Consider the following 26,060-nt stretch of genomic DNA (forward strand, 5'->3'; position numbering starts at 1 on the left):
ATGTTTTCATGTATTAACTAGTCTACTCACCATATTTGTGTATGTCTTACTATTTTGTAGAAATTACGTGATGTGTTTCCAACTGGACATAGTTTATATTTCTTGCCACGGAAACACCTATTGCTCATTTACTGCAATAATTATCTTGAGGTCAATGTCCAGTAAATGTTCTGTGAGGTGGCATCCACTTGCACATTTCCTTTATGACTTTTGGGAAAGTACAGAAACTTGGAGGATCCTAGGTATTTCATTCTTTTACATTCATAATATTCCAGTTCTATATATGACCACATATGTTGAATCCTAATTATCTTTGCTTTTCTCTTATGCTGAAACTGTACTTTCTAAGGACCTCTACCATATTCTCTTCTTTATTAAAAATATTTGAATTTAATTCGAGACTTGGGCATTCATGTAATATCCACATAACTATCTCTCAGACTTTACCTGTCCACTAATCAGTCCAATTTCAAACTCATTACCTCCTCATTACTTATTATTGTTACATATATACACATTGAAATATATATATATATATATATATATATATATATATATATATATTAATATGTACACATAACCTATTGAATCCATTTGTTGTTCCTAACTTTACAATATTCTGTAGATATGATGATAAAAATGGTAATGCATTTAGATAATATAATGTTTGATAAAGTCTTGGTAGGAGTCTATAATTCCAAAGACTCCCTAGCCCTGTGATGACCGCTGGTTAAAAATATTAAGCATGATTTACCAGTTTTAGGCATGACCTGGATTCAGTTATAGAGATGTTAGGTATTGATAAGATATATGAGACAGTAGTGCACATTTAACTACATCTAGCCATGCTGGTCATTCAAAGATCCATAAATAAATTGGACAAGTTTTACTTTTCTTCCTTAAGATTTATCTATTGCCATACTGGTTGGTCTCTGAAATACTACCTTCAGGTGTTTGGGATTTATGTTATTTCTGTTCAAGTTTCTATAGATGCATAACAAAACCACAGTGTTTCACCCAGAAAAGACACCCTTAGTGTCCTTCATGTTTCCTAGTTTTGTTGGTGAAGAGGATTATAGGCTGATAATCCTTTGCTCTATGTCTAAAATTCATATATGAGTGAGTACATACCATGTTTGTCTTTTTGTGACTGGGTTACCTCACTCAGGATGGTTTCTTCTGGTTCCATCCATTTGCCTGTAAATTTCAAGATTCCATTCCATTTTTTCTGCTGAGTAGTACTCCATTGTATAAATGCACCCCATTTTCTCTATCCATTCTAGAGTGGAGGGGCATCTAGTTACTTCCACCTTCTTGCTATTACAAAAATGCTGCTATGAACATGGTTGAACATATGTCCTTGTTGTATGAACATGCATTATTTGGGTATATGCCCAAGAGAAGAATGGCTGGATCTCGAGGTAGACTGATTCCCATTTTTCTGAGCAACCGCCATACTGATTTCCAGAGTGGTCTTACAAGATTGCACTCCCCCCAGCAATGGAGGTGTGTTTCTTTTTCTCCATATACTCTCCAGCAAAGATTGTCATTTTTTTTTTATTTTAGCCAATCTGAATGGTGTTACGTGGCATCTCAGAGTTGTTTTGTGTTGCATTTCTCTGATGGCCAAGGATTTTGACCCTCTCTTCTTGCCCAACTCCTGTCCAAACCCCATTCTCCCCAAGTTCCTGAGTCTATGGTATTGTAAAACCACTTGCTTCCTAATTTCTCATTTTATAGCAATCGCTCATGTAAGTAATTTGATTGAATCTTGTATTTTGTTAGATGTTATCTTCTGGAATTTGCATGTAATTAGACCTATGTAATTTTGGTTACTGAGTTCTTTATGTTATAGAAAGTTATGCCATTTCAGATAAAATCTGGTTTGCATTTGGAATCAGACACCTAAAAACCAGAAATATGTAGTATTTATGTTTCACAATAACTGTTTAGAGTAAAGCTTCCTGGAAATGGGAAATAGAGATGACAAGGTGAATATTCTTGATTATCACTGTCCCTTAAGGATCTGCACATCTGCTACTCCCATATGTAATGCATCATATCTTCTATATGTTGGAGGGTTTTGGTTTGATAATTAATTAATATTATTTCCAGTTCATTGTCATTGGCCATGTGAATTTACATTTTTTCCCTTTCATGATTTTAAATACTTTATTTAATTTTTAGCTTAGTCAATAAGTTTATTATTTTATGAAAAAATCTTCATTGTAAACTGGTTTAGATGTCAAGAGCTGGTTCTTCAGCTCTGAGAAAGCTTGCTTTCTTTTGAGCAACCTGATCTTTCTTCTTGGCCAAAAAATTTTGGGACGGTTCCAGGTCTTCTCCTTCATCTCTCTTTTGGGCCTCTTCTCATAGACTGGATTCTCTCGAATAGCAGCATGAGCTTTCTTACACATCTCCCCTGTCATTGTTCTTTATGTAGTGGGAGAACTGTTTCTTATAAGCATCTTCATCTTGCTCCATTAGGTAACACAGAATGTCTGTGACATTCTGTCCCATGATGAGTCTTATGCACGTCTGCATTGAACTCCTTGCTTTCAGAATCATAACCAGAGAATCACTTAGTACTATGAGGAATAGAAACTCTCCATGCACAGCTCCCTTCAGGGCACCCAAAACTTTATTGCCAGTTGTAGTTCTAATAAGACCTGCATACAGATAATAAGTGAAGTCACCAGGCTGACCATCAATGCTCTTTGCATTGTATTCATCTCCAGTCACTTCCAACTAAATCTTTTTTTCTTGATATGGGGAAAGAGAGAAGTAACTGTAGATAAATTGTACAAATTATCTTAATGCTGCAGAGTATATATTTTGCCCTTTGGCTTTTCATCATAGGAGAGTAAGTGGTTTCCTTCAAGAGGCATAGACATAGAGAGTGTGGTCAAGGATATCACTAAGATGAGGTCACGTGGACAATCACATTGATTAGAGAAATCACAGGATAACAGTCTTTTTCTTCTTGGTGGCAGATATGCTTGATACCCGTATGAATGATTTCTACCTGGGAATGCCACATCAGTGACAGAATTATCAGCATGTAGGAACAGAAGAATTCTGGCTCCTTCAGTGTTTACTGAGAAATTACTCTCAGATGAGATTCAGCTCTGAGAGATACTTCTTGTATGAGGTAAGAATTGTAGTAAAAAGCAGCATGAGGCTGACATTTTGGCAAAGGCTTTCCATACAACAGGTATATTGGATAAAATAAAAGAAATGCAAATTTTGATTAGTATTCTTTATAGGTGAGGAGGCCAAAAGTGTAAGAGGGCATCTTTTAGACCAATAATACAGAACACCCTCTGAACCTCCCAAAGCTGAAAACTGATGGAATCATGTAGCAAAAAGTGTAGGTGTCTGTGGTAATGATCATCAAGGATTGCTCAACACTGAAATTTCTAGTGTTGCAGAAAATCTTCCACCTGAACAGTTTTTATTAAATTTTGCAGTCACATATATGTAATTATGTGAACTTAAAGAAAACTGCTGAATCCTTCAGCATTTTTATATTCCTCATATAGAGCATGCATGCATGTGTTTAGGGCTGTATTCTTTGTCTCATCTGTCCCATCAAAGGGCTCGCCCTGGGGAAGTCTGCTTCATCAAATCCTTCCCAATATCAGTACAGGTAGATCTTCAGGTACCAGTTAGAACCTGTGAGTTTCTCCCATCCACTTCGGCATTTCAAGTTGAAGCGTCATTTTATTTCTTATTAATCTTTATGCTTTCTTATTTTGAGATATAAACAGTGAACCTTACAGTAACATACAGAAGACACTTTCTCACAGCAGGCATACTATTCCTCTGTATCCTATGGTTGTCCTTCCACCTCTTCCACAATATTACCCAAGTGTGGAGTCCAAGTTAGTTTTTTTTTTAAATCAGGTATTTGGTTCAGCAGAGTCAGTTGCATTTGACCAGATGAAAATTTTATTATATCTTTCTACTGGAAAATGCAGCTACTTTGATGAGGGTGATGGATACATTCATCTGTGGGTAAAAGGATAAATATTTTAAATGCATATAGTATTTTTCCTGCTTTAAAAACTTCCTTCTGTAGGTTCTTTTCGAATATCCATTATCTCAGTGCCTATGGATAGTTGGCCAGGTTTACACTGTTTAGCATTTTTTTTCATTTGACAATGATATAACTCTATCCATTAACCAGAGATATCACAAACAATTCACTTACAGATTTGCATTGCCAGGCCTCTGATGATCCAGTAAGGGCTAAGATTTAGGAAATGATGATGCTTGAGGAAGGTTAGGAAAATCATGAACTTCACATCACTTCTGCAGAAATGTTACCCCAGTGGTCACCTCAAGATTGCATGGTGGTAAGGAGTAGCCCAAAGGTAAGATGAATGACATTCAAGAATATCTCTGGCACATTCATCGTGTAAGAAATTCAAAAACCAAACATGTGAAAGTAAAGTAAATGTAAGTTTTTGGAGAGAAGCTTAGCTCACATTTGATGTGGAATAGAGTAGAGTTTCCTGGGTGCTGCTCATGTTCCCTTACAAGTTACCGGCTAGCACCAGAACAACATAGACAGTTTCCTACTTTTTAAAGTTTCCGATTAATAAATTGAAACTTCAGGTATTCAGATATATGATAAAAAAATCTGGTGACTAATGTTGAATGGCCACCCCTATGGTCATTAATTATATACATTTGTCTGCCTTATGGCCATTAAATATTTTCAATGGTCAATCTTATTGACTTTGAAATATATTCAATGTGTTACTTTTTCTTTTAAGTTCAAACATACCTGGGTGGTTTGTTGCCTCAGGCATAAACACACTTTTATTTATGTTCACCAGAGTTAATTTGCAGATTATAGAAGTAAACATCCAGGGATAGTTGTGGATTTGCAATCAAGTACATGATAGTAATTGACAGATATATGAGTAATGCTTGTCAGCTAAGTAAGAGCATCTGGTGAAGTTTTGTGATAATTATTGTCTCACAAAATGGCAGAGGTAGTAAATATTTGAATAAACCAGTATTTGCTGAACATGATAGCAGAATTGCACATATGAATTCCTAGCACTTATAACTTCATGTGAAGACTTTCTTGTTTCAGGTCAAGCAGGCCAGAGTCTCAGAAACACTTGTGGAGACCTCCTGATATCTCACTCATAATTTAGTAGCTACTGATATGTATTTGTTTATGCAAAGGGACAGTTAGTTTTCTTCTGGGGCTTTGGCTTTCAGAAGCTACCCATGATCCCCCAATTTTCTGCACATCTGTGTATAAACAGGCAGTCTTAAATGGATATTATATAGTTTTTGGACATGGAGCTTCACAGTTCGCTATTTTAATTGGTATTTCATCATAAATATCTCCATCAAGGAGAAGTTTCTTGGTGTGAGGAGAGGACTAAAAATAGCCTTAGATATAAGGACAAATATTTATACATCTCAGAGGTTATGTTGATTTAATTTAACAAATTTAAGGAAGTAGATTCTCCTCCAAAATCATGATTTCAGTACCACTGAGAAATTAACTATGTTTCCAGTCCTAGTCATGGTATTCCTCTTGTTGTACAGGGATAGTGTGTACAGGTCATAGGTGTGAATTACAAGCTGTTGGATACATCCAGGTAAGCATGTCAATATTGCAAACTTAGGGTTATTTTGTTCTTCTGTGCATTAATGTTATTTGTAACTATCACAAGAATGATGATTGCATTCCCCTTTTGGATGCATGCACAGTCCTGATAGATACAGCTAGAAAACTCTCACATAACTAAATCTTAGGCAATGCTGAATCAAATGTTGCAGAAGAATTGCATGTGGCATATTTTCAAGGATTTTGGTATGACATTGTGTCTTTTAGTAATATAAGATGCTCTGCTATTAGAGTCCCAGCAATATGATTGGCCTAAAATCATCTGAATAACGATGATACAAATAAACATGCCAAGTAGGAAAAATAAAAGCCCTCATGCACTCAAATGTGCCACATTTTCTCTATCTATTCTTCAGGTGAGGGGCATCTATGTTGCTTCCAGGTTCTGTCTATTACAAATAATGCTGTGATGAACATCGTTGAACAGATGTCCTTGTTGTATGAATGTGCATGTTTTGGGTATATGCCTAAGAGTTGAATTGTTGGATCTTGTGGTAGACTGATTCCCATTTTCCTGAGGAATTGCCATACAGATTTCCAAAGTGGCTGTAGGAGTTGTCTGTCCCATCATCAGTGGATAAGTGTTCCCCTTTCTCTATATACTCGTCAGCATAAACTGTCACTGGTGTTTTTGAGTTTAGCCATTCTGACAGGTGTAAGATGGAATCACAGAGTTATTACTTTCTTCAATAAAGGAGATATTTGTAGGGCACTGTGATACACATAAAGTTCTAATCAGGGTGATGACACATGTGTTTAATCAAAGCACTGGGGAAACTGACACAGGGAGGTAGCATAAGGTAAGCAGAAATCAGAATGGCCCTGTACATAATGGATGCTTCTGGTTAATAGCCAGATTCTATGTTCAAGCCATCTAATGCATGTTCAGTTTCCAGGTACCATGAGTGATTTTGGCTGTTATTAAGTGTAGCAGGATTCCTTGTTAAATCACATTTTAACCTGGCATTTCTTTTCAATATTCCTGCTTCTAATACAGCTGACAGGGAGAGTGAGAGGCAGATGGGACAGCAACTCTGTTGGAAATCTCCCTAGTTACTGCAGAGTATGGATTTCCATCACTAGGCTTAGGATCTCTTTCTTGATTGACCCAAATCTATTCTCTATATGATTGTATACAGCCTATCAGAGGCAACCAAAACTCATAAAAGTCTCCTCACCCAGGGATTTTTGCCAAATCCCTTTGTCATATTCTTTGTTATCAAAAAAATGAGAATTTAATACAATAGATGAGCATTTATATATTATTCATATAACTATCTCTTAATCACTTTCTGTGCACTAATCAGTCATCTTTCAAATTCATTATTTCCTCATTAATTATATTGTTACATATATACACATCTAAGTTCATATGTATTAATATGTAAACATAACATAATGAATCCATTTGTTGTACCTAGCTCTACAGTATTCTGTGGAGATGATGACAACATGGTAATGCAATTAGGCATCATGTTTGATGAAATCCTGGTAAGGGCCTCTAATTGCACAGACTCACTAGCCCTGTCATGAATGCTGATTTAAAATATAAAGCATGATTTACCTGTTTTAAGCAGGACTTGGGTTCAGTTATGTAGATACTAGCTAGATATTGTAAGATAAATGAACCAGGAGTTCACCATTAGTTATATCCAGACATGCTGGTCATTGTCCTTAAAAGGTACCATAAATATATTGGACAATTTTTGTATTTTTTTTATTAGATTAGGAACAAGCTTGCTTCACATGTCAGTGCCTTCTCCCTCTCCCTCCACTCCCCTAAAACTCCCCCCAACCTATCACATGTCTGCCACCCTATCCATGTTCCACTTTCTTAGTTAGGCTACGGCGTTCATTACTTGTACACAAAACTATATGCACAAACCACTTCCAAATATATAAATAAATATATAATCAAATATAGGTGTTATGTGAATGAAAAGTCTATTTTCATGTTGTATTGACTTGTCCTAGAAGTTTTGAGAACCTTTTACATAGTATGCCTTTTGGCATTTGTAATATGAGTTAAATAATAATAACAAGTATATGATAATTTTGAACCCACCAGTTTTTTCAAATAATTTTGTATTTCTATGAGTGTGTGTGTGTGTGTGTGTGTGTGTGTGTGTGTGTGTGTGTTTGTGCATGTTGTCAATTTTAGTAAGTTTACAAACAAGAAATGGATAGGAATTTCAGTGAATTTGTTCTTATTTTCAATATAATTTCATTGATACCAGATTGACTCTGGTTCTGTATATATTTTATAGTTATGTTGATCATTAGGACAAAGGAAGGGAACCTATGTGAACATCAGTATATACAGCATCTGTAATCTGTACATTACTTGCAAATATGGAATTATATTAATATTAACACCATTTGTCTAGATATTTGGTATTTATTAGTCCTCATTTTGATGTTACTAATCATATGAAATTTATTTACTGCTTGTACACACACACACACACATATATTGTAATTACTATTTGTTTTTGCTTTTTAAAATTTAAATTAGAAACAAGCTTGTTTTACATGTCAACCCAGTTCTCTCTCCCTCCCCTCCACACCTGCTCCTCACCTACTCCCTATCTCATGCCCTTTCTGCTCTACAGGGAGGGTGATTCCATTGGGGATCTTCAGAGTCTGTCATATCATACGGAAGAGGTTCTAGACCCTCCCCCATTTGTCTAGTCTGAGAGAGTATCCCTCTATGTGGAATGGGCTCCCATAGCCTATTTGTATACTAGGGATAAATACTGATCCACTACCAGAGGCCCCAAGATTCCCCAGAACTCCAAACTGACATCTAGAACATGGTGTCTGGAACTGTGTTACACTGGTTTTTCAGCTATCAGTCTTAGGACCGTGAGCTTCCCCTTGTTCAGGTTACCTGTTTCTGTGTTTTTCACCTGCCTGGTCTTAACCTGTTTGCTCATCACTCCTCCCTCTCTGAAACTGTATTCCAGGAGATCAGCTCATTGTTTAGCTGTGGGTTTCTGCTTGTGCCTTCATCACCTACAGGTAGAAGGCTCTAGGAGGGCATATAAGGTACTCCTCAATCTCAATATTGGAGAAGGGCATTTCATATAGCCACTCCACTATTGCTTAGATTGTTAGTTTGGGTCACTTGTAGATCTCTGGACATATTTCTCTTCAAACCTACAATTTCTCCCTCAAATATGGTGTCTGTTTTTTAGCTCTCCTCTATTCATTCCATGACCAAATATTTCTGCTCTCTCATGACCTCCTCTCCCCTTCACTTTTCTGCTTCTCATTTTCCTAACTCCCTCTCCCCTCCTGCCTTCCTCCTGATTAACTCAGGAGAACTTCTCTATTTACCCTTCTCCAGGAGACCATGTATGTCTCCTTTACGGTACACTTTATTTTGTAGCTCTTCTGGACATGTGTATTGTAGGCTGGTAAACAGATGCTCTATATCTAAAATCCCTATATGAGTGAGCACATTACTATTTGTTCTTAAACATGTTCTTTTTCCTTCTATGATGTTGACACATGATCTCATCACTCTGCTCATCATGATCCGACACAGCCACAGAGGATGGCCTATTCTGCCTTCTCCTGAGAAGTTTTCACTGAAGACACAGACACTACACCTAACTGGTGGTATTGTATTTTGTGGGGCTTTCTTCCTTTCATATTTCACTGTTTCTTTCATGTGTGTAAAACTCAATTATTTTTTTGTTTTTTTGTGCATTAGCTTTATTTCTCACCATTGTTTTAACTCCATAATTTTTGTACATATCATAATATTTCTGTAGAAATCCCATGATGTTTTTTCCACCTATATGTAGTTTATATTTCTTGCCTTAGAAACACCTGCCCTTCATTTTCTCCAGTAATTTCCCTTAGCACAGTCTCCAGTAAATGTACTAAAAAGTGGCATTCATTAGAATATATTCCTTTGAAACTATTGGGGAATCACTTTACCTTTTAGGATTATAGGTATTACCTTCCACTTAATTTCATGAAATTCCAACTGCATACCTGACCTGATCTGTTGAATCTTTTCTCATCTTGCATTAATCTTTATTAATAATATAATTTTCATACATTTGTACAGAAAGTTTTCTTCATTTCATATCTTTTCTTCATCTCTTCCTACTCTCTGCTGAATCTATCCTTTCTAAGACCCCTTCCTGTTTTTTTATTGTAAGAAATTAACTACTTTGTAGAAGACTAGTGTATATATAATTTCCACATCTCTGTTCCTAACACCCTTTCTGTGTATTCCTCATTCCTCTTCATTATCATTGTTGATTATACACAGAACTCATGAACACACACACACACACACACACACACACACATGAACGCATGCACGCATGCATGCACGCACGCACACACATACAGAATCATATATAAACAGAATGTACTGAATCCCATTAGTGTTCTTAGGTCAATAATGTTCTTTGTGTATAAGGACAGAGTTGCAATACAGTTAGGAATTATAATGGTTTATGGAAGTAGTGAATTTCCTCTAATTTCTATGGCGTCATTCCTCACATGACCTTTGCTGTTTTACATTATGAGGCATGATTTTTTTTTGGTAGGCATGACCTGGATGCCATCAAGTAACTAATAGTTCTGGATAAGCTATAAGAGCCACTAGTTTATCTTTAATGATATCTTGCCATGCTGGAAATGGCATTATAACTAGGCTGGAGAATTTAGCACTTCCCACCCTTCCTGGTCTCTGAAAGCTAGTTCTCAGGAATAAAGTTTGATTCAAGTTCAAATTCTCCTTGATCCAAATCAATGCAGTGATTTCTACAGTGGGAATTTACCTGTCACTTATTGTAGTCAACCAAGTGTGATGGCAATAGACTGTATTCCTTTGTTAGTTTCTTGGTCTCCACTTGTAAACAACTCAAAAGTGTTTTCTTTTGTCCTTTGGTTTGTCTTTGTAAGAGAGCAGGAGGCTTCCTTAAAGAGGCATAGACAATAGAGAGTGTGGGGAAGGTTATCACCAAGATGAGGTCACCTGGGCAATCACAATAATTTGAGAAATCACAGGTTAACAGTCTTTTTCTCCTTGGTGGCAGGTATGCTTGACACCTGTATGACTGATTTCTACCTGGGAATGCTACATCAGTAACAGAAGTATCAGCAAGCCGCTGCAGAGGAATCCTGGCTTCTTCAGTGTTTACAGAGAAATGTCACTCATGACGAGATTCATCTCTGAGAGATACTTCTGGTGTAAGGTAGTAACTGTAGCAGAAATCAGGGTGAGGCTGACATTTTGGCAAATGCTTCCTATACATCAGCTATTTTGGATAAAAGAAAAAATGCAAATTTCAGTTAGTATTCTTTATAAGTATTGAGGCCAAAATATAAGTGGACACAATTTAGACCAATAATACAGAGCACAGTCTAGCATCCCGAAATCTGTATCCTGATGGAGCCATGTAGCAATAATTTTAGGTGTCTGTGGTAATGATCATCAAAGATTACTTAACACTGAAATTTCTAGAGTTGCAGAAAAACTTCCTCATGGTATTTTTTTATTAATTTTGTAGTGTCTTATATGTAATTATGTGTAAAGAAACCTCCTGAATCCTTCAGCGGACTCTTCCAATAGAGTCTTAGAAAAATGACTGGCCAAAAATCACCTGAATAAAGGCAATACAAATAAACATTCCAAACTGGACCAATAAAAGCTGACATTGACTCAACACTACAAAATGTTCTATGTGTAACTGAGGAAAACTAGAAAATGAAGATGTCATTCTTTGAGATGTGGACACCAATTTATGTCAACTACCCAGATGTCTGCTTTGAAAAATACATGCAGGTACCATTCGCAGATGTATCAGGGTATAATTAAGAAAATAACTGTATTCCTATACATACTTGCATCCAATAATGATTATTATAAAATGTGTTCATCTTTGAACAAGAGTGTATAGTGGTATTTGTGAGTATTTTAAAGAGGAATTGTGAGGGAGACATGTAGTTATAAATATACTCTCAAAAATAAAAGCAGAGGATATATCCCCCACATACACACACAGACATGCAGGCATGCTCACATGATCATACACACAAACATGTGTGTGTGTGTGTGTGTGTGTGTGTGCAGAAGCTCATATATGCCCACATGCAGAGAGACAGATACAGAGAGTCCTCAATGTTGACATAGAATATTGTTAGTGTGGCTAGGGGAGGAATATAGACAAGGGTATGGGATAGGCTTTTTAAAATTATGCCATATATATATATATATATATATATATATATATATATATATATATAAACATTTTTAAGGAGAAATGGAGGCAATAGAAGAATTTAAAAAGATTTGTCTTTCGTATTTTGTACCTCATACCTGAACTGCATGTACACACACACACACACACACACACACACACACACACACACACAGCACATACATGCACACACCCAAACACACAAAGAAGATAATTCTCAGTTTTAGTGTATATAGTGGTAGTTGGGAAGGAGAAGGTATTAGGTTATGATATGAGAATGACACTGTTCAAACAATATTTTTATCATTATATTGAATAAAATATTTTTATGAAATAAAGGCACCTGAGAAACAATAGTAGAGTTTATCCTCTATCTGTCACCTCCATGAACATGAGTTTCCTCCCTTATCAACACTGCATGTGCCTATCCATACCCTCACCCAGAGAGGAGCTACTACTACTTTTATTACTATTATAGCTACTAACAACAACAATAATTACAATAAAAATCCATAATAAACAAACCCATATATGCTCGGATATATCTTTCTGCCAAAGCTGCCTGAGCTCCACCGGCACATATGCACTTTACGCCAGCCGCCTGCCCGAGTTAGGCCCAAATGAATACACAGAAACTTGTATTAGGTTCAATGCTGCTGGGCCAATGACTAGGATTCCTCATCTGATAGCTCAGTCTTAACTATCATAAACCTATATATTTTATAGGTCTTATCTTATCGGATGTCTTAATGGCATCCCTCCTGCCGGTGGATCACATTGTGCCCCTGGAGCAGGAGCAGAGGGGAAAAAAGCCATTTCCTGTTTCCTCGCTTAGATATGAGTCTCCTGCCATGTCACTTCCTTCCTGGAACATCACTTCTCTACTACATTTCCCAGAATCCTCTTTGACTCCTAGTCCTAACTTGCTGTTTCATTGGCCAACCAGTATTTTATTCAATAATCAACAAGATAAACATACACAGTATGTTCCCCATCACAAATATGATAAAAGAAACAAATACACAACCAGAAGAAAAATAGCCGAAAACCGCACAAGAATCTCATTTATGTGATACACACAAATTCATACTCACAGCATTCTCACAACACAAAATCAGAAACTATGATATATAAATTAGGTAACTATAAAGTTAAATATGAAGCCAAAATGAAGCACTGTGAGACAGAGAATAACTAAAAAAGCCATTGAGTTCTTTTTGTGTTGTCATCTAATGGTGAACTCAGCCTTTAATAGAACCTTGTATATGCAGTGATATTTCAATGTAGAAATCTAATTTTTCATTTTCTTCCAGTCATCAAATAGAGATAACGTGATGTTAAGGTATGGGGGCTTGTGCTGATACTCTCCTGCTGGTACCCAATGGCCCTCACTCAGAGAACAGAGAGCTGTAACATTTGCATCCTCATTATTCAATCCTCCTACCTCAGAATTCCATCACCTACAATTGTATTCTCACTGCTTGAGAAAAAATTTGTTTACTCCTCCTTCTGTACAGCCTGTATTATTGGAGATTGTATTAGGGAAGATACTGGTCCATACTCCCATGGAAAGAACATTTCTATCAAAAAACCTATCTCTTTTATATTTTTCATGTTTTAGATTATTTTATTACATTTTCCCTTTCCTTTTCACCAAACACTTCCAAATACCAATTCATATTCTTTCAAATACATGACCTACCTTTTCACTAATTGATATTGCATACATTTACCTACATATATATTTTTACATATAAGCTGCTTTGTTCTTGTGATATTACTTTCATGTTTCTATTTAAGACTGAGTATTTAGACTTGCAATCTTCATTTATTATCTAGCATGTTCTCTCAGCAATTGTCTCTACCAGTCATTTCAGGGAGATCAACTCATGCAAGTTAATGCTGTTAAATTACTATTAGTTGTTTTTTAAGTCATGAATCATTTTCAATCATATTTATTACAAATAATTCTGTGGTTATTGTATGCCCTGTGTCAGTTGTTCTCAACTTTGGGAATACGGTAAACCATTAATAGTTTCTTATGTTGTTGTGACCCTATAACTTTGTTTGTATTGGTGCTTCACAACTGTAATTGTGCTACTGCACTGAATTACAACGTTAATATTTGTGTTTTTTATTGTCTTAGGTCATGCTGTGTAAGGGTGGTATGTCACCCAAAGGGTTGCCAGCAAATACTCTCCTAGACTATTTCCTTACCCACTGGTATATTTTTTTAGTACACAAACTTTATGTAGAGAGACAACACAGCTACCTGGCTTAAGTAAAAATGTAACCTGAAATGGTATAAAGGAAGCATTTTCAGAACAGCTCCTTGAAGCAACAGAGTGTCTAATTAGACTGAGGTTCCACTACCTTTAGGCACTCTGGAAAAACTGGAAGTTGTCAAGTTTTAGGACTCTTAAGACAGATTCTGTATTCTTAGCTCCTGGGGTAATTCTTCTTTTAGGTTCTTGTTTTATTATTACGAGGGATGTGTAATCTATAGTGTCTGTCTACTGTACAGTTCATGACACTACTTTTTCACTGTAGACACCATCCTGTCAGCCTGCTATTGGCCCATTTTAAATACCTCATGTGTCTCCAGAATTGAAAATTTATTTTTATTTCATGGCAGAGTTTGCTGCTAAATATCTGCATGTCATGCCATAGATATTCATATCCTGATTAACTTTGGGACTCTTTTCTTTCAGTTATATAATTCACTCTCCCAGGCATTTAACCTCTACTTGAGGAAAATCTACTTACTTTCTATACAAGTACTACTTGTTATAACCTAGAATCCTTAACTTCATGATTGTGTAGTGAAATATAATAGTGAATGTCATAGTAGTAGGAGATTCATATCAAGAATGAGTGGAATATTAATCAAAAAATATATGTATGAATATGGAGTGAAACATGTCCTCAAATTTTCTGGTAGATATAAAGAACCAGATTGTCTCTAGGAAAAATACAGACACTATTCATTATGGTATCATAAATAAACATGATAGTCCTTTAATGCACACCATTGCCAAATTGACCATCTCTATTATTAACTCTGATTTGTAGTGAGCAGATAATTCTAAATGTGTAGTCTGTAGTTTTCCTAATGTACAGTTCATCACACTACTTTTTCACTGTAGACACCACCCTCTGAGCCTGCTACGGGCCCATTCTATACACCTCACAGGTCTCAAGAATTGATAATATATTTTTATTTGGGTGAAAGACTTTGCTGTTAAATATCTGCAGTTCATTCCATAGATCTTCTTATCCTGTTTAACTTTGGAAGTAGGGAAGTTTTTCTTTCATTTATATAATTCACTCGCCCAGGCATTTAGGCCTCTCTTGGAGGAAAATACACTTATTTCTATACACCTACTAGTTGTTATAACCTTGAATACTTAGCTTCATGATTTTCTAGTGAAAATTAATAGTGAATTTGGAAAGTAGTAGGAAATTCATAACAAGAATGTGTGGAGTATTAAGCAAAACATCTATGTATTGAATGTAGATGGCAGCATGTCCTTGACTTTTCTGGTAGAATTGTAAAAGCAAGTTTGGTTATCTGTGTCTAAAATCATTCCAAGACAGGTATGAAGTTCACATAACCAGCAATTGTGTCTAGGAAAAATACAGACTGTATTTTTTATGGTACCATACCAAAAAATGTGATAGTCACTTAATGCACACTTTTGCCAGATTGAACATCCCTGTCTATTAATTCTGAGTTGTAGTGAGCAGGTGATTCCAAATGTTATCTTTGACATTGTTAAATTTCTTTGCTGTGCAGGAGGTTTAAGTTATAGAACTGATGGTATGGGGAATTTCACTGGGACAGATTTGAAAAATAATCCTATATTAGATTGCTTACTGTTTTCCTGTACATAGAACAGCAAGCAGGGTGAGAATAGTGTTGCCTGATTACAGAGCCTATCCCTCCCACCTATTTTATGCCAATATGCTCAAAGTCAACAAGGACTCAGAGAGGGCCTTGAGTGTATAGCCTGGGAAAAATGGGGGAATGGTGGCCCTATCTATGCCTTTGACAGGACAGAAATGCCATTCAAGCCAGGAAAGACATTCGGCTGCAGCTTTTGCTTAATAGTGCTCAGCCTGCAGTAATTAAGTCGTCTATGTCATGTAATTATAAACAATAGCCTTATTGGTTTCCCAGAGATTATCTTGTTGGGATTATAAATAGGTCTGCTCTTTTGAACATACTAAGCAGGAGTGATAGGCATAGTTTGCATTTCTATCCAAATAAAGGTTGTTTGTTTTATCTATGCTAGTGGGGTCATGAACCAATATTACAGCTGGATTTTGGAAATCAATGATGTTTTTCATGCTATGGGGCACACATCATATTTTAAGCAGACATTTTGGTCCCTAATATCAATTTCCAATTAACTGAAACTAACTTAAAATTAATTGGAAATATTTGGCTAATGGGTTTTTCGTGCATTTAGCTAGCTTCCAAAATTTAAATTAATTGAATTCTATTAATCTGTGTGCTGTCTTGAGGCTCCTTTAATTCATGTATTAACCCTCGAAATTGTAGATCGGTGTCTCATGGTATCTCTCTGACTCCACTCTTCACGCCAGTACTAACATTTCCCCAAATCCTTCCCAGATATCTGCCAACCAGCATTTTAATAACAATGAGAGCAACATTCTTCACAGTGTATGGAAGGATTATTCCATGCCACCAAATATTTTGAAGCTAGGATTTTTGAGTGCAATGATGCAATCATTGCATAGTAAACATTTCCATGATGTTTTAAATGTACAATTATTTGGAGATAGTTGGTAAATCATGGAATGTACAATGCTGTAATAACAATACAATGGCTTGTAAGCTAAAGCCCATACTGGCAATTTTATCTATGTGAGACTTTAGATTATATTGTTCTTTCTGTCTTCAGTATGCTGTGTCAGGCATGAGGTTTCGTTGGATGCATGGATTCATCTCTGTGGCTGGGCCATCTGAGACATAAATTTCAGTGTAAAGCTGAAAGGCAGCCTGGATGCTACTACTGGTAATGAGATTGCAGAAGTGAGATCTCAGATGTCTGCTGTGCATTGTAGCAAGGAAGGGATATGAGGATGGGATTTCGTGTTGACATCTTACATAGTGAGTGAATTGGAGAAAGGTGGCAGAAAGGTGGTGTTGGATATTGCCTTGTCTGTTAGAGTACATGGAGAAAGTGCCCATATTATAGCAATAATGTAGAATATTCCCAGGGATCCCCCAAACTGGACCCTTTGGGAAAAACCATGCTGTAAATAGGAAGCAAGTGGTTTATGAAAACCAAGAGTTACCAGATGAGTACTGCTTATAATGTAATTAGAACCTATCCTAAGTGAGGTAATCCAGACCTGATTTACACTTTCTAAGTATTTAATCCTAAATGTTTTCTCTTTTATCTCAGGATCCCAATGAAGTGTCTCACAAACCTGTTCAATGTATTCTCAGACTCAGTCACACAGGAACTGCTTCTGAGGAGGTTTCCCTGAAGATACAGCCAAAACAGCTTCCTGGTGGTATTATAAAACTTGTGCTTTTCCCTTTCTTTTAAATTAATAATCGGCAGTATATTAAACTCAATTACATTGTTTATGTTCCCTTATATTAGCATGCTTGTTGTCCATATATTTAAATTTTTAAATCTTTATGTTATGTGTATATTTACTATTTCTTTGGAAGTCACACATATTGTTCTTTCCAACTAGACATAGTTAATGTTTCTTGCCATAGAACCACCTACTACTCATTTCACCAGTATTTGCCCTGAATTCAATATCCAGAAAATCTTCCGTGAAGTGAAATCTACTTATTACTTTTCGGTTCTAATATTTGCAAGTCCTGAAACTTTTATTAATCTAGTTATTTCCTTCTCTTTATATTCCTAATATTCCATTTGTATACATGAACTGTTTTGTTGAGTCTTTTCTTCCTTTTGGATTAAACATTTAAAAAAACATAGCATTTTTTTACATGCATATGAAAGTTTATCATTGTCACCCCAGCTCTCCTAAATCACTCTACACTTTGTCATTGACTGTTCTTTCTAGGTCCCTTTGCTATATTCTTTCTTTTTAGTTAAACATATGAAGAATTAATACAAGACTTGTTCATTGACCTCACTTCCATATCACTGTGTCTGATACTTTTACTGTGCACTTATCATTCCCCTCTCAAATGCATTACCTCCTGACTAATTGTTATTGTTATGTATACACACACAACTATACAGGTTTACTTTTATATAAACATGACATTTTAATCCATTTGCTGTACCAATTTCTCAACTATTTTATGGATATATTGGCAAAAGTGGTAATGCTTTACATATTATAATGTTTTATGAAAGAGCTTGTGAAGACCTTTAAGCTTCACGGATATAATAGCCATGTGACAATTGCTGGTTTGCATTGTTAGGCAGGATTTACTTCTTTTAAGGAGGACTTGAGTTTTCTTTGTGAGATATCAGATATTCATAAGATATATCAGTGAGTAGTGTACCTTAATGAAATATAGCCATGATGGTCATTGTGTTTCAAAGTTATTATAACTAAATTAGACAATTGAATCACTGTCTTCCTTAACCAGCTTTCTGAATGCATTCTTACTCTTTAATAGCTAATCATCAGATACCAGGGTTTCATGTATTTCTTGTTCAAATTTCCCTATGCAAATCTCAGAATTGATCTGCCAGTCTAACAGGATAATGATGTCTAGGGCAAATGACAGCCTCTTTGTCACTGAACTTAAGCTGGAATTAAAGAGAGGAAGAGATTTAATGTTCACCGTGCCTGCATAGTCCTGAGTACATATACCAAATGCCTCACACATCCATGATTATTTACATGAATATACTTAAGTGTTCATTGTGGAACACCACATTTCATTTAATTAGTATGTATGCAACAATATGCAAATGACTCAAGGCAACAAATTTTTCTATGTTTCAAAATATGAGTGAAACTTGAAGTTCTCCATCATTACTTTTCTGTTTATTTTGTTGATGTTGCCTATTTTATAGAAGTTGTTTATGATGTTTAAGTCAGTTTTACCATAGAGAATATACTAATGTATCTTCACTATGGATAGGACTCTTTTTTTTGAGACATGGTTCCTCTGTTTCACTTTGGAGCCTGTCCTGGAACTAGCTCTTGTAGACCAGGTTGGTCTTGAACTCACAGATATCCAGCTCAGTCTGACTCACAAGTGCTGGGATTAATGGCATGTGGGACCGCCCCCTAGCTTGGATAGGATACTTTTAATCTTTGAATAGCTTTGAGATTTTTGGCCTCTTAAAGTCAATAAATTATGACATATAAAAATATACATGCATACTAATGGTAATCCTAAATACATGTTTAGAGCATGCAGAATTCTCACAATTATTTATCCTAATGATGTCCTTTAATTTATATCATCTTTTTCTGATATAGATTCTGACAGTGCTGTTAGTGGAATTTGCATCCAAGTACTACAGCCATGCTTCCTGTCTGCATCCTGAGAAGCTGACAATGGAGCAGACCACTTCCCTGAGCTTATGGTATTGTAAAGCCAACTGTTTACTCATTTCATTTGGATTGTTGGTTACTCATGTAAGTAATGAGACTGAAATTCACATTTAGCTATATTCTGGATTTTCTGAAGTTATTACACCTAAGTACATTACTGGATTACTGACTGCTTCATTTGACATCAGGTTATGTCTTTTCACAAAAGTAATAAAAATGTTGTTTATATGATCTGCACATGTCCTACTTCCATATATAATAATGTCATACATTCTATACATTGGAGAGTTTTATTTTAATTATTAACTCATATATCAGAAAGATTATAGTATGTTTTTTATAACCTCAGAAGAGACAAACACCCATACTATCACCCTCATTACAAAGGGAAATGGCATAGAAGGGACAGTAGCAAGGATCAAGGGACACATATAACACACAATCCTACCCTACTGCGATATCCAGGGTATGCAGGACACAGTGATAACCTCCCCATTAGATGACAGGTAGATCTCATTGACAAGCATGAATTTTATGAACTTCTACAACCATGATGAGACCCACCCAGATGACCCATTTACAAAGAGTTTTCAGATACCAAATTTTCAGGTATGTGGGTTTATAGCCATCCTATTTGAGAATATGATATGAGCAGAGTCTCCAGTTTTAATCAGTATGGTGTGAGGCTATGACATTCACTAATAGGGTTTATCAGGAAACACTAAACAGCATTCCTGTTTCCAAGCCCATGAGTTGAGTTCCTAGGAGATCTGGTCAAGATTGCAAAGTTTATGCACATAAGGATGGCTCATGTTACTTTGTGAGAGCATATTAGGTGGGCTGTATAGAAACCAATCCTGAGATATCTGACATCCACACTGGCATGAAAACATGTGCTGTCGTTTTGTTAACCTTCTTTAGTTATCTGTATTTTTGAGATTTTTTGGATGCACCATTCACATTATAAATAGAACCTACTTTTTCATAGCCCTCAAATCTACATTATTGACCAGAAATACCATGAGACATTCATGTGTGTCTTGGAGCTATAATGAGTCTAAATCCTGTTAAGGGCTAAGATTTGCAAAATGATGGCAACTAAGGAAGATGACACATACATCAAGTTTACTTACAACTTTTGTAGCAGTATAATTATTTGCATTTTGGCCACAGAAAATGAATGAGAAATGGTCCTACTTGTGTTTTGAGATGTCCTGCTATTCAACTATATTTTCATGAATGAAAAATATATTGGAAAATTATTTTCCATTAATCTTTATTTTGACTTTAAACTATTTCAGGTCTGTAGCTTTAAATTGAACATTAACACCATATACAGAAGTATATATAATGGGAGTTATGAATTAGATTTCTCCTCCAAGCTTGTTCAAGCGAATTACATTTGTATGTATCTAGGTTACAAATGTAGTTCTAAGCACATTAAATAATTTCATCATTTATATGTTGACTGATCTTTTCTTGTTACCTTTTCAAAAATGTTTCAGCAAATTAGTAATTCAAATAAAATTTGGATTTACTAATTCATTTTTGCTACATTTCTTCAGCCTCAAAATTTATAGCATTTGATTGAAGCTTTTTTTGTAATAAAATAAGCTTTAAATGATAAATAGAATCTATGCAGTGAATGGGCATTTCATTATCCTTATGCTTTTACAGCATATATTCCAAAATAACAGTACTTTATATAGCTCAGTGTATGTAATTGCTGAAACTTAATAAAGTTATCAAATACTTTTCTGGTAAGATGTACATTTTTGAAATCAATTTTGTGGTCATAAATGAATATGATCATTGTTCTTGTTAACATAAACAAATATTTGTTAACTTAGAAATGTGCAAGATTCATAAGCTAAACAATATCTTTAAGTTCTATCTTCCATTAACATTGCAGCATTCATGTTCTGCAGTCATGTTGCTGGGATGAGATTTTGGATGATACATGTGTCTAAATCATGGCTGAAAAGCCTAAAAGGCTTTGGCTCAACAAGCAGCAGTTTAGTGCGTCTATTTTAATTTTATGCATGCCCTATCTTGGATACATGGATTTTCCTTTCTTTCTGTCTACGAAAAGGCAAATAGCAGGAATGCTTGTCTATGTTTATTTTCCAAAACCTCCCATATATACCTGCTTGCTCAATTTCATATTCATGGCCTCTTTATAGATTATGGTTACATGTATGTATATGGCTGTGCACACACACACACACACACACACAAACACACACACACACACACACACACACACGCATGCACACATGCACACACACACACACACACACACACACGCATGCACGCATGCACACACACACACACACACACACACACACACACACACACACACATCCCTTGCTAAGTATGTATAAATTTACTTAATTTTCTGTTTTCAGGTTTCATCATCTGGTACTGGATTTGGTGTGTCAGATAAAACTTTCTGTTTCTTTATACATTTTGGGTGAGTTGTAATATCTGCCACGTTTGTTGCTTTACTTCTCTTTTCTGACATAATTGGTGTGCCTGGAGCAGTTATGTCTCAATGTCAAGAAAAAACCTAACTCATTTAAATGCCATGTATTCTGTAGGTCTTTGAAAGGTTTCAAGAACCCATCTCAAAACATCTGTGTAATATGGAAAACTTAAATAATCTAATTAAAATTTTTGACTATTATAGGTGACTACATAATCTGTATTTAATTATGTATATCACAAAATTGACCTTAAATTTGTATCAATAAATTAAAATCCATACCAATAAAAAGTATTCATTCCAGTATCCTATTCCCCTTTTTGTCTTTCAAAGAGAGATTGACTGATCATTACCATTTATAACTAACCCCCTTTCAATGATAACAAACATTTATAAACAATATTTGGGAATTTGGGCATCATTCATTCCAAACCGCTTCATGCGGGTTGGAGGCGATGTCCTCACCATAGGGATCATGATATCTTGCTGTAGTCATCTATGTCTTCATCTTCTCATCTGTTTTGGATGTAGGATCAGTTGGGCCACTGCTTCAGGGGGTCTTGCTTGATCAAACCATATTAGTCTGGAAGGAATCCACAGCTTTTCATTTCCTATGGAAACACAAGCAAAAACATTTTTCCCAAGTAGCCTGCCCTTAGACTTAAATAATGAAGTCAAAGCATTTTTAAATGATATAAGTTGTATTAATTTAGCAGCATTCATAATCAAATTTATTGTAGCAGCTGTAGCTCTTTCCTCAGCAATCAAACAATTTAAAGAACACAATATAGCATATAGTATACAAACACTTACTGTATTTTCCATCTTTACTGGCTATTTATTTATTCATTTCTTTTACTTCCTTTTGTTTCTTTTTTGCAGAGACAGGGTTTGTCTGTGTAACCTTTGTTGCCCTTCACTCTGTACACTAGGCTGGTCTTGAAGTCACAGAGATCTGCTTGCTCTGCCTCCAGAGTGCTTGGATTACAAGCATGTGCCATCCCGCCCAGCTACTCATTTTTTCTTCCTTGTTTTCTCTCACAAGCCTACATATATTTTTAAACACAGTGTAAACATTTAGAGGTTTTTCTTCATCTGTTTTTATTGTAAATCTTTACCTTTTTATGGCCACCAGTTTTTTATTGTTAAACAACACCGCCAAAATTAAATCAGTGTCTTTTTTGCTGCTTATTTCCAAGATGGCAGAGGTATGTTTACACTCAGCTCTGAGAGCTGCACTGACTGCCTTGGTCTATGCTTCCATTAAGCACGCTGCTGGCTTGAAGATGTGGTCACTGCCACTACCAGCTGCATGGGGCATGCACCCACATCAAAAGTCTCAAGCTCTATGACTGAGCTAGCTGGGCCTCTTAAAAGGGAACCCTGCAGGTTTTTTTGCTTAGGCTGAGTCAGAAAACCTCTCTTAAAGGATCTGCTCCAGTCTCTGCTTGTCTCTAGCAAAACAGAGACTACCTGAGAAAATTCTGCTACCAAGAATTGGTGCTTGTTTCTGTCCTTTTCTGCTGACATCTTTTTTTAAGCTTTTGTGAAGTTTACATGGAACTTCATACCACTATGGCCAGGTGTCCCATTTCTGCTGCAGCTTGACTAGTCATAGGAAGGTGGCCCAGAACACCTGGGACTCCAGGCAGTTTCTGCCCTTTGCCACATTTTGGTCCCAAGGAACACAGAGAGACTTGTATTAGGTACAAATGCTGCTTGGCCAATGACTTGGAATTCTCATCTACTAGCTCAGTTTTAATTATCATAAATCTATGTATTTTATAAGACTTATGTAGGACACCTTCCACTACATCCTCATCCCAGGTTCACATGGTGGCTCAGAGCAGAGAGCAGGAGTAAGATCAAAAGGGGTGCACTACCTTCTTGTCCTTGCTTATATATGATTCTGTCTGTATGCCACTTCCTGCCTGGATCACAGACTTCTTTTTACTATATTTCCCAGAATCCTCATTGTCTCCCAGTCCTGCCTTACTATCTCTTACTATTTGCAAAACAGTACTTTATTTGTCATCCAATTAGACAAACACATACACAGATGCACTTCTTCCATCATTAAGAAAATAGAATACCAAAGAATAGGTGGTTTATTCTCTGCCTATCGCCTCCATGAAGATGTGAGACTAACCCACATCAAAACTCCATGTGCATGCATATGCAGATACAAACACACACACACATACACACACACACACACACACTAGAGTGAGAGAGAAATATACAAGATTCAAGAGTTATTTTCCAAACCATCTCTTAAATCATTTAATTAAGTTCATGACACTTTAGGACACTCTATTCTCACTGCATAAATTGGTTACTGTAGCTGGAAAGCACCAATTTTTCTTTAAGGTAAGAAGGTCTTTTTAGGCATATATATATATATATATATAATATATATATATATATATATATGTATATATATTCAGGGGCTTGCCTCATGCATATAATCATAGTACTTGGTGAATATGACACAGACATGGTACAAAGTGTAAGCAGAAATCTGAATGGCCAGAACAAAATGGAAGCTTCTGGGTAATATTCAGATTCTAGGACAAAGGACCTTAATATATGCCCAGCTTCCATGTGCCACACATGATTTTGTCTGTTGTTAAGTGCAGCAGGATTCCTTCTAAAAAGGACATTTCATCCTGAGATTTTCTTTCAATTTTCCTGCTTCTACTGCAACAGACAGGGAGTTTGAGAGACAGATGGGACAGCAACTTTGATGGAAATCTCCCTAGTTACTGCAGAATATGGATTTCTATCACTAGGTTTAGGATCTCTTTCTTGATTGGCCTAAATCTATTCTGTATATAATTATACACAGCCAATCAGAGGCACCCAAATCTCATAAAAGTCCCCCCGCAAATGGCCTTTGCCTGAAAGTTCTGATCTCAGCTGGTTCCAGGCTCTAACCAAGTTCTAGATATATGCTTCTCCATAGTGTTGTCTAACGTTTTCGTTAAAATCAATCCTGTAAGTTTTACCTTGAATTCAGACATTTTCTTCACATAATTATCTGATACCAGGCCTGCATGTTTGATTTCACTATTGCCTGTTTCCGTAGGAAATTTTCTTTTCTCCAGCATCATGTGCCAGTGTAGTAGTTATGTGGAAACACACTATGGTCACCCATCCAGCAGAGGAACTTTATTTCCTTTTCAATAAAATCTACACAGTAGAGGGTAGTGATTTTATCAATGCTTCATAGATTAATTTTAAGCCAAATGATCTTTGTATAAATTTAAAATTATACCTATATTTTGGTGTATGAACTGCTTTGTTTTATTCAAGCATTACAATATAATTCCATCATTTTATCATATTCTTTCTTCCTTCCAAATCCTCTCATTTAACCCTCATTTTTTACTATTCAATTTATGGTTTCTTTTTCAATGTTTATTCTTTCAGAGACACTTAATCTCATCCTATTTCTCTATTTTGTCTCTCTCTCTCTCTTACAGAAAAACACACACTCCTAAATATATAAATAAAAAATAAGCAATATTTGTTGATAATAGGATAATCCAATTTTACTGTATTTTTCATTTATGATAACATTTGAGAAGAAATTTTACCTCTCATATTAAGGAGAGTTAAGTGATTATTTGTAAATGATATATTTGAGTCATTTATTTATCTCATATAATTTTGTGTTTATAAGAGTGTGTAGTGATTGTCATATTGCTTCAAGTTTTGATAACAGGAAGTATGATTGTAATGTTCCTGTTTTATTGTTTTTTTCAGCATAATTTCATTGACACTAGATTTCTCATGTTTTTGTACAAATGTTATAATAATTTATTCATTAGGAAAAAGAATAAAATACATGGGGATCTATTGGCCCACTCTATGAAATGTCTACATTGCTTGTAAATACTGCATTCACAGTAATATGAATAATTTGAAACTACTTGTCTAGGAATTTGGGAACTCTCTAATTTATGTAGATATTATTAACTATATAAAATTGTTAATTTGTACATTCATATGTTTTATGCTTTCTCAATATTCCTAAAAATTTTCCCTTTTATTTCATGATCCTGATGTAAGATCTCCCAAGCCTTCTCATGACAATCTCAGACTAAAGCACAGAGGAAATGCTTCACCCCAACTTCTGAGAAAGCTTCATTGA

The 26,060-nt window shown here is 35.7% G+C and overlaps 1 pseudogene; it reads right to left on the minus strand.

Moving 5' to 3' along the window:
• Positions 1-2,238: 2,238 nt before the first annotated feature.
• On the minus strand, positions 2,239-25,017 carry LOC118238493 (annotated as a pseudogene).
• Positions 25,018-26,060: the final 1,043 nt, after the last annotated feature.

This window comes from Cricetulus griseus, chromosome 3 (assembly GCF_003668045.3).
Source record: "Cricetulus griseus strain 17A/GY chromosome 3, alternate assembly CriGri-PICRH-1.0, whole genome shotgun sequence".
NCBI classification, from domain to species: Eukaryota; Metazoa; Chordata; class Mammalia; order Rodentia; family Cricetidae; genus Cricetulus; species Cricetulus griseus.